At 31.5% G+C, this 10,046-nt stretch overlaps 1 protein-coding gene across 1 annotated transcript in view; it reads right to left on the bottom strand.

The window, feature by feature from the left end:
- Positions 1-1,828: 1,828 nt before the first annotated feature.
- Positions 1,829-10,046, bottom strand: part of LOC106996122 (ankyrin repeat domain-containing protein 30B) — a 72,115-nt gene continuing 63,897 nt past the window's right edge. Inside the window, exon 21 of the mRNA XM_077946302.1 lies at positions 1,829-3,253. The gene's annotated coding sequence lies outside the window, so the exon portion shown is untranslated. The remainder of the gene's footprint in view (positions 3,254-10,046) is intronic.

The raw sequence follows: 10,046 nt of genomic DNA, 5'->3' as shown, positions 1-10,046 counted from the left end.
AAAAAGCTACAGTCTTAGGAATATGGTTTTAGCTTGGACATATCTATATAACTACATTTAGAAAAGAAGTTGCTAAACTGAATGAACATTTGAGAAATAGAAAAGTTACTTAAATAAATTATTAGAAACTTTTTGAGTCAGTAATGTACTGGAAGTCCAAATCCAATCAATGTAGAAATGAGTCTTCCTCTCTCAAACATTTAAAAAACATGTACCAAGTGACTACTGGGTGCCATACATTGTCTTAGACACACAGGTACTATACAACTTTCAAACCTAAAAAAAACTTTAAACCAGCTAATTCTTATCTTTCATTAATGTGGTATAAAGTGAAGATTTCAGTTATCACAAAAACATTCTATGTGCAAAAGGATCCAATGACTGATGTATTTTTGAAGCTAATTTTAATTTTTGAATTTTACAATATAATTTTTTAAAGAACCAATAAAATTATAAAATTCCTTCCCATATATGGAACAAAGCATCTCAGAATTTAAATAAAAACAAAGTAAACATTTGGAAAAAGTATACATAGTTATCTATGATAGCTATCATAGTGTTAAGTGGTAAGGCTAAACTTAATGTGTTGGTGACAGGTGCAAGAACTGGCAAAAGAGATCAACATAGAGAACACTGGCTTTGACATCTAGCACAACTTCCATCACATGCAACAAAAATGAGGTATTATAATCAGTTTCTCTATAGTTTAAAAAATGGCCTAAGAAAGAACTTCAAATTAACAATATTCCAAAATATCACAACCTTGTAAATAAAGAAGATAAATACATTCAGTATCAATGCGATTTTAACATATTTTATGTTAGATTTAGATATTTTAACATTTTACTTTCTAGAATTATAGCCAAAAATGTCTAAATATCTTCTTGTTTGGAATGCTCCCTCCAAAAACCTCCCTTTTGTATTATTTTAGATAATCTGTACCAACTCTCATAGTATTATTAGATGTTTTCCTAGTAGAAATAATTAAATTTTAGCAACTCTAGTAGGCACCTTCTTTCTGTATCTCTAAGAGTTTTGTAAACAATTACATAAGAACTTTTTCAGCTCATTCTAAAGAAGTTATGAAAACATGTCACTGAATCTTCATAGAATTATTAAGCCAAACATGATTTGGCAAACCAATTGCCCAGAAAGGAACCCTGCACTCTTTGGAACTACTAATGAAGTTTAAGATGAACTGTCTTTCAACATATCTGGAAATACTAAAAATAAATAGCACTTTGCCCCCTAAAAACTAAGAGAAAATATCTTTGCTTGCACTACATTTGTATTTATACATGCTTTCATTATCTTGTGAAATTATACATGAGCTGATTATTCTGGAAAAAAAAGATAAGAAAATTTCATATGTGCATCATGATTAAACTTCACAGTAGTATTTAACATGCTTCCTCTTTTTGTACCCAGAAGTGCAGTTTTATGACCCTGAAGCACTTAGACCCTGATCATATCACTCTTTTTTCAGAAAAATAAAACTAAGCTATCAAAATAATTAAAAACTCAGCTAGCTAGGATCATCTAATTTATGTATTAAAACAATCGTTTAATTGTTCCCCTTTATTTAGCAGCAATGCTGTCTGAGAAAGTTTAGATTTGCTCCTCTAGAATTTTTTAGAATATGAAGCCAGGTAAAGAAAAAAGATTTCATTACATAAGCATACACTACTTTTCTCTGCATTAAAGAGACTGTGAAATCACCATCAAAACTATAAGCCAATGTGCATTGATTGAAATGGGTATTTCAGTGACAGAGATACACATTGAAAACTAGTTGCTACCTATTTATTTTAGTTCAAAAAATTGTGGGTTTTTTAATAATTTATTTTGTTTTTGTTTTTTTTCTCAACAGGGACTCACTAAGTTGCCCAGGCTGGAGGGCATTGGCTATTTATAGCTGTAATTATGATACACTACAGCCTGTAAATCTTGGGCTCAAGTGATTATTTTGCCTACTCAGCCTCCTAAGTAGCTAGGATGACTGCACACAGTTTTAAAATTTCTCCCCCAGTCAAAAAATGGAGTATCTATCTATCTATCTATCCATAATCAATGCTTTAATTTATATATCTTGTCATTGCTGGCATCATTTTGGGATCTCCAGAAATGGATTCTCACTATGAATAAAATCAGCTGGTTGGATTGTAAGATGTCTGCTACATCATCAAGGTAAATGGGAACCCTGCACAGCTTTATGGAATTCTGTGTAGAAAGAAGGTAATGGTTTATGTGTGGTTGTAGTTGCCATTAAAAGACTCAATATCATTGCCATATTAGTCATCAGTAATTCAAGTGATAGACATAAGTGAACATCATTTTAAAAATTTAAAGAGTTGAATGATTTAGCTATTTTCAAGCTATTGTAAAATTGCACAGCAATAACAGAGAGTTTACAAAAACTGAGAAAAAAAGTGATGTAGGTATAATGGCAATTAAAGACCCAGTCTTGTGTAAAAAAATTATAAGACTTTTAACTTAAAAACAAAACAAAAATGAATCCTTTAAGTGTTCCACGTTTATTTACTTCATAAACGTATTTATTTTAGATTACTTTAAATAATGAACATCTACATGTGATTAACTGTTTGGATGTCAAACATTCACTTCTGATTAGGGGCACAAAACTTGAGATGGTACAGGAAAACATTAAAAGTGTTATGAACAACAGTTAAACTCAAACCAATCAGAAAGTAAGCCAAAACATCTCAAAGTATATATTTAGTTACTAGGGAATAATATTCACTTTCTAAAATGTAACTTAAATGCAGTTTTTAAAGCAATTCAAAATGTGTTACTTAAGTTTATTGAATGAAGTTAACAAATAGGTATTTCATAAAAATGAGAGCTCCAGGGACTTTTAGTAAAATTTCTGATTTCTTTCTTTGTTAACACAGGTAATGTTGACCATTATTTAACACACGAGTCAATTAACTCAGTATTTCACCTACTTAAAAACAAGAATTGCATCAGAAATCTGAAAACCAAAGGAAGAAAGATAATACAACTAATCTTGAACAAGTAGGTCTTCGCACTGTTATTTTATGTCGTAGGCTTCAGGAAGAAATCATGAATTTTTCTTCTAAAATAAGTATTCTGTCGACTCAAACTATTGGTAAGATTTCCAACACAAGGTAATTCTAGGACTGGCCTCCTAGCATGAGTTGTGAATAAAGATCTGGTCTGTTGTTTCTCCAAAAGAAGTTTCTTACTGGTCTCTGCTTGTCTCTCATGAGTTCTATGAAGATTGCAAAAGAAAAAGCTTAGTATTTTATTTTATCCTACATAATTAGAAAAGGACTTGTATTTAAAAAGAAAACCCTTCTATAAGAATAAATAACATTTCCCATTAAACCGTACTTTATCAACGAAGATGTGTGAGAGTATGCCTAATGTATGTAATTATAGGTTTTAAATTGTTCTTAAAAAGTACATATATATTTTAGGAGAATTTCTAACAAAAAGTTTTTTATTTTGCCTGCCATGACTATTCACTGTGTAGAAACATATCAAAATGTCATGTTGTATTTCTTAAATACATACAATTAAGAAACTAAAACTAAAAAAGCTATAAATATGTGTTTATTAAACCAGTTTAAAGATTTAAAAAAATTATCCCTCAAATATATTTTCAGGCGCTTGATTTAACATTTCTTGTACATTTTCACGCATTATTTGGGATCAATTAAGCATTTGACACTGAGAAGTAATTCACACAAACAACTCCTAGGGGAGACAAAAAGAACTAAAACAGCTTCAAAGGCAGTCAGCTACCAACATTGTGACCAAGGCATCGGAGGTGGGGCCTGTGCCTTCTGTCTTCCACACACACCCTCAGGCTAACAAAAGTGTTATTTTTAACCATTTTGTGAATTATACATCCCTTAATCTCTGTATTAGTAATTCCCCATTTCACAAGGATGTTTTTATAAAGAATGAGAAAACTATACAGGGTGTTTTCTCAGGGTGCTGTCTAATGATAATTCCCGAGATCACTACCAAAGAAAGTTAATTTGCCAACTGGCAGAAAGTGAAATGTAGTAGTAATTGTACTTGACCATTTTGGTCTCAATTTTAATCCTCCAAACAATAGTTAAACTTATTAGTATTTCTATTTGGGGACATGCTGAAAAGCCATTTAATGACAATACTACTGTCTGAATTAAATGCTTCAAAAATACTTAGCTGAAAGACTAATAGATCAGGTTGACTAGATGTGAATCTGAAGGGGAAAAAAAGCCATATAAAACCAACAAATGTGGAAGAGACATAAACTCTCCTGGAGAAACATTTGAAAGCTCAGTTGATTTACTAACATCATGTTTCCATAATTATATTATCTAGTTAACTTTCACTTCCCACTGATGTTGTGACCCTGTCTCACTAAAAATTAATCTTTTGAGGTAAATTAATGAGCTTATTTTCTATAATTATATTTTGACTGACTAGTTCATTTGACAACAAATCCCTAAATTTTAATTCTTCTAAATAGAGGTGCCTATATTTTTCTAATTCTGTTTTATTAAAGTCTTCTACAGTTTTCATTTTGGAGCGTTCAGATTCCAGATCTTTAACTATCAGCTCCATCTTATTTATTGAAACAATACCATGCTCTCTTAAGTGCTATAGGTTTCCTTGAGTTTCTGCTTGTGTTTAAACAAATTAAAAGTACAGTAACAAACAATTTAATTGGACATTTAAAAATAACTAAAAGAGTATAATTAATTTGTTTGTAACACATTGGATAAAAGCTTGAGGTGACAAATACCCCATTTACCCTAATGTGATTATTATGCATCTCATGCCTGTATTAAAATGTCTCATGTAACCCATACATATATATGTGTATATATATGTACACAGACACCTACTGTGTACCCACAAAAATTAAAATTAAAAAGAAAACAAATCAAAACGGTATATTTTAAAGTAATTATAAGCTTCATAATTATTGTATGTTTGTTTCCTTTTGTTTTAAGTCAGTGATTCAGAAAGCAATTTTAAATACATGAATGAGAAGCTGAAGCTTAAAATACTTATCAGCAATATTTACTAAATTGATAATAGCTAATACCTAGATAGGAGGATAAGTTCTGGTGTTCTGTGGCATTGTAGGGTGAATACATTTAGCTATAATTTATGGTATGCTTTCAAAAAGCTAGAAGAGAGGATTGGAAATGTTCCCAACAGAAACAAATAATAAATGTTTGAGGTATTGAATATACTAGTTATCCTGATTTGAGCATTACACAGTGTATACATATATAGAGGAGATATCACTGTTACTTTATATCCCATAAACATGTATGTACATGTCAACTAAAAATATAAAAAAATTCATCTCATTAAAAAAATAATAATACGGGCCAAACTTAGTGACTTACAGCTAATTAATAGTATGTGGCCTGACCATCCTCACTCAAAACAGGGGAAGGGGGTACCAAGGGCAAGCAGTTTGAGATAGAGAGCCTTTTCTAAGCTAATGCTGCAAATCTCATGGTGTAACTCTTACCATATTCCATTTATTCAAAGCAAGTTCCATTTATGAATGCCTAGAAGCTCCAATGTAGGTGATCTGGCTGCCTGCCATAGCCAACGTTCCAGGCAATGGCCAGCATTAACAACAAGACACACAGCTGAGCAAACCTTCAGATTATTGTACTTTCCCAGTCTTTGAGCTGTCCCCAGGAAAGATAAGAGGAACAGTGACAAGCTGTCCTGGCCAAGCTTCTCCCAAATGGCAGATTTATTAATGCAACAAATGTTGTTTTAACGCACTAAATTGTGGGTGATTGTTAGGAAACAATAAAAATAAAAATTGATTTAAAAAATTACAATAGAAAACTTACACAGTAGGAACTAGTCACCTTTAAAATATGATCTAATAGAGGTTGATATTAATTTTTTCATGTCAAACTATGCTAATGAGAAGCAATAGAAAAGTAGAAGACAGACAGACATAAGAGCTACTGAGGAGGAAGATTTCCTAAAATTCCTTTTAATTAAAAATTCTTATTACTAGGCAAGTGTGCTTCTTTAGGATTTCCACTCAAGTTAGGAAATCAGTAAGGCAGGGAAGCAAAGAGGCAAGTTTTGAAGTGCAACAGCTAGAAAACAAAAAATATTTGGTTTAACAATCAAAATCAGACATTATCTGATTTCATAGAAGTAAAATCTTAAGAAAGCTAAGCAGCAGAGTATGAAGTAATCAATCTGGCATTCATTATTCATTTTCCTTTCCTCAATGAGAAAATAAAGAGAACATTATAAAATCATTTTTGATCATCTCAGAAGTAAAATAAATGTAGTGGGTTTTGAATGTTAATAAATTAAATGCAATTTACCCTTCTCTGTACTTCAAGTTTGTCTATACGAAGAAGTTAAGACCATTTAATCTTTATGTTGTACCACAATCCTTCTTCATATCATACAAAAAATATTAGCTTTGATATTTTGAAATTTAAACAACTAATTTCACTATTGTCTCTTATAAATTGCCTGAACATAACCTATTTTTTAGTGCTGAACTTCTGAAACTTTTTATTTGAATAGGATAAAATATTTATTCCAAAAAAAATGTATGAAGCTATAAAATATAGCTGTGCATCTTGATCTATTTAAGCAGAGGGAAGTAGTTACAGAGAATTGTGATTTCTGAGAATGCAGGAACTGTACCAAGAAAAGATCATCCCAGGTGTTATACATAAGAATCAGGGGCCAGGTCAAAAGAGGATCTACCTGTGAACTGCAAGATGATGAATTAGCTCCATTTCCAATGAGAAAAGCTTATAGCCTGGACTGACTCTTCTCCTCCCAGGATGGATAACATCTACAGATGACTGTGCAAATTACAATGAGTTAATAAAACCTAATGCATGAAATAGTAGACTGTAAGAAGATGATGTGACCAAGATTAGATGGAAATGGGACTCAAGAGAGAGGCATTCAATGAGAGACTAAAGGTTTGAATAGAGAAACAAAGGAAAGGACTCTTGTCTCTGTAAGCTTGACTTCCCACCATGTCATGGAGTCAGCAAGGAATAAGCTTGCCATGGAATCTTTCAAGAAACAAAAAGTAAAGATGTTTCTCTATATTGAGCTTTTATTATGCATGATAATATATAGCTGGTAATATGCAAAATGATTGAAAAAGAGTTATCATGTAAGTTGATGTGGTACTGGTTAGAATAGAGAGATCAATGTTTTAGAATTTAGAATCCAAAAATAGACCTGCACATTTATGGTCAATTGATTTTCAACCAGGGTAACAAAATTACTACATGAGAAAAGAATAGCATTTTCAACAAATGGTTCTGGGACAAATGGATATCCATATGCAAAAGAATAAAGTTGGCGTCCCAGCAAATACTGTATTTAAAATTTATCTGAAAATAAAATAGCTAAATTTAAGAACTAAAACTACAAGTTTCTTCGAAGAAAAGACAGGAATAAATCTTTGTGACTACATTTAGCAGTAGCTTCTTAGATATAACAACTCAAAATATGGATTAACATTATAATTTAAAGCTGTGGTGCTTGAAAATATACTAACAGTAAAGTAAAAAGGCAAGCCACTGAGTAGGAGAAAATATTGGAAAACTGTATTTCTCTTAGAAAACTTGTATCTAGGATATACAAAGAACACTTACCATTCAGAAAGAAAAAGATGACCCAATTAGAAAATGGGCAAAGGAAAGAAATATACATTTCTCCAAAAAAGACATACACATGGCTAAGATGCACATTAAAACAAGATTAAAATTATTAGTCATTAGGGAATGCAAATCAAAACCATGGAGGGGTGCCACTTCCCACCACTAGCATTGAATCATTCCTGGTAAAAATGTGGAGAAATTAGAACCCTCATACTGCTAATGAAAAATGGTATAGCTGCTTTGGAAAATGTACGGGCATAAAGTTAAACATAGAATACCATACGACTCTTCAATTCCACCCATAAGTATGCATCCAAGAGACATGAAAACATATGCAAACACAAAAACTTATACATAAAAGTTCATGGCAGCATTATTAATAATAGCCCAAAATGGAAACAACCTAAAGATCTATCAACTGATGTGTGGGTAGATAAAATGTTTGTTATATCTAGACAATGAAATATACTCAGCAATAAGAAGAAATGAAGTGCCGATACTTACTACAACAGAGGACCCTGAAAATGTTATGCTAAGTGAAAGAAACCAGTCACAACACGTCACATACTGTGATGTGAACAAGATAAAATGTACAGAACAGGCAAATATATACAAACAAAGTAGATCGGTGGTTCCCTAGAACTGAGCAAGGAATGGGAAACCGGTGGGTGACAAAAATGTAGAATTTCTTTTAAGAGTGATAAAAATATTCTAGAATAGACTGTGTTGACGATTGTATAACTCTGTGAAAATACTAAAAGCCACTGAACTGTGCACTTTCAAAGAGTGAATTGCATGGCATGTTAATTACACCTCAATAAAATTGTTACCAAGAAAACTGATTTGATACTAGTGACTTGAAGTCATAGGATGGTGTACTGCTTGCTTTTATATCATTGGCCAGGGTTCAAGACACAGAATGAGCAGTATGCCCATCTTATAGAAAAAGAATGCATTAAACATGTATTCTTCTAAGTCCATAAAATTAAAAAACAAATCTCTTTCACGTCTCAAAGCACTGACAGATTTTTATTTCCCCAAAGTATTTGGGTACCTCTTTTGGTCCCAAAACGTACTTGATGTGTTAGCTTATTCATCTGAATATCCATTTCAAGTAGACCAGTTTTAAAATCTCCATGGAAATTAAGCTTTCCATTTTCACATTCCTTTAACTTCTTTTCTGTCATTTCTAAAAGCTCCTTATATCTGCAGGAATGTACAGAATGACTAAATCAAAATGTTTCAGACTAATATTTAATAATGTCTTAAACAAACGTGTTCTAACCTACAAAGAAACAAATCAATAAATTATGACCCTCTCTCGTTTGTTTCAATGTAACACAGTTTGAAAACATTCTAACAAAACTTAACTTTATGTAAGTAATATGAAGAAAATTTTACAACATATATGACAGATAAAGGATTGATATTATAATCATATATAGAGTTTTTATAAATAAACTATTAATATTTATTTTAGTATTTGGTTGGGGGAAAGTAATCATGATTTTTGAACCACGATTACTTTTGTACCAACCTAATATGTTAATATAAAATACTAACCTATTATTAAATACGAGGTTTCACTCAGAGATCAGCATCAAAGGGGAAAAGCATATTTATATGTGAATATTTGCAAAAGACACAAAAATACATTTTTGATACATTTTGACCACAGTCTATAGGAAGAAAAGAATATACACACACAAATTATCACAAAAATTATTCAAAGTAGAATAGAAAGAAAAGAAAACAGTCTGAGTTGGGGAGGGAAAAGGAAATGAGAGATCATGTGAAGACTTAACGACAGCTGTAGGAAGAGATCTAAAGATCTTTGCTAGCACAGTGCTAACAAAGGGAAAGGCATCCAAAACCATGCAGAGAAAGATAATGAGAGAAAAATATTAATTGGAATCAGAGAACAAATTAAAGTTCTCAGCAAATAGAAAAGCAGCCATGTTGGGGGCTTCAAAGGCACTGAGGAAAATTCTATTTTTAATCTCGGTGGCAGAAACACAATTACTCATTTTACTCTTTTTTAGGTAATACATATTTTTATTATAACATATATATACATATATGTGTATATATACACATATGTGTATGTGTGTGTATCAAAAACAGCAGAAGTTTAGTGATATATATACATAACTCACATACGCATGGGAGGTACCAGTAGAAAATAAATAAATATCCATAATATATTTAAAAACTAAACAGAATCAAAAAGACTGAAATAAAAGTTAATCGAGATAATTTTTGATGATGTTTAAAAACAACAAGGGCAGATTTTCAGATATTAAAGAACAGCAGATATGCACACTGCCACCAGGAAGATTACCAAATACAATCATATCTTCAGAAATAAAAATTCAA

This window comes from Macaca mulatta, chromosome 9 (genome assembly GCF_049350105.2).
Source record: "Macaca mulatta isolate MMU2019108-1 chromosome 9, T2T-MMU8v2.0, whole genome shotgun sequence".
NCBI lineage: Eukaryota > Metazoa > Chordata > Mammalia > Primates > Cercopithecidae > Macaca > Macaca mulatta.
This window is presented reverse-complemented; position numbering and strand designations above follow the sequence as displayed.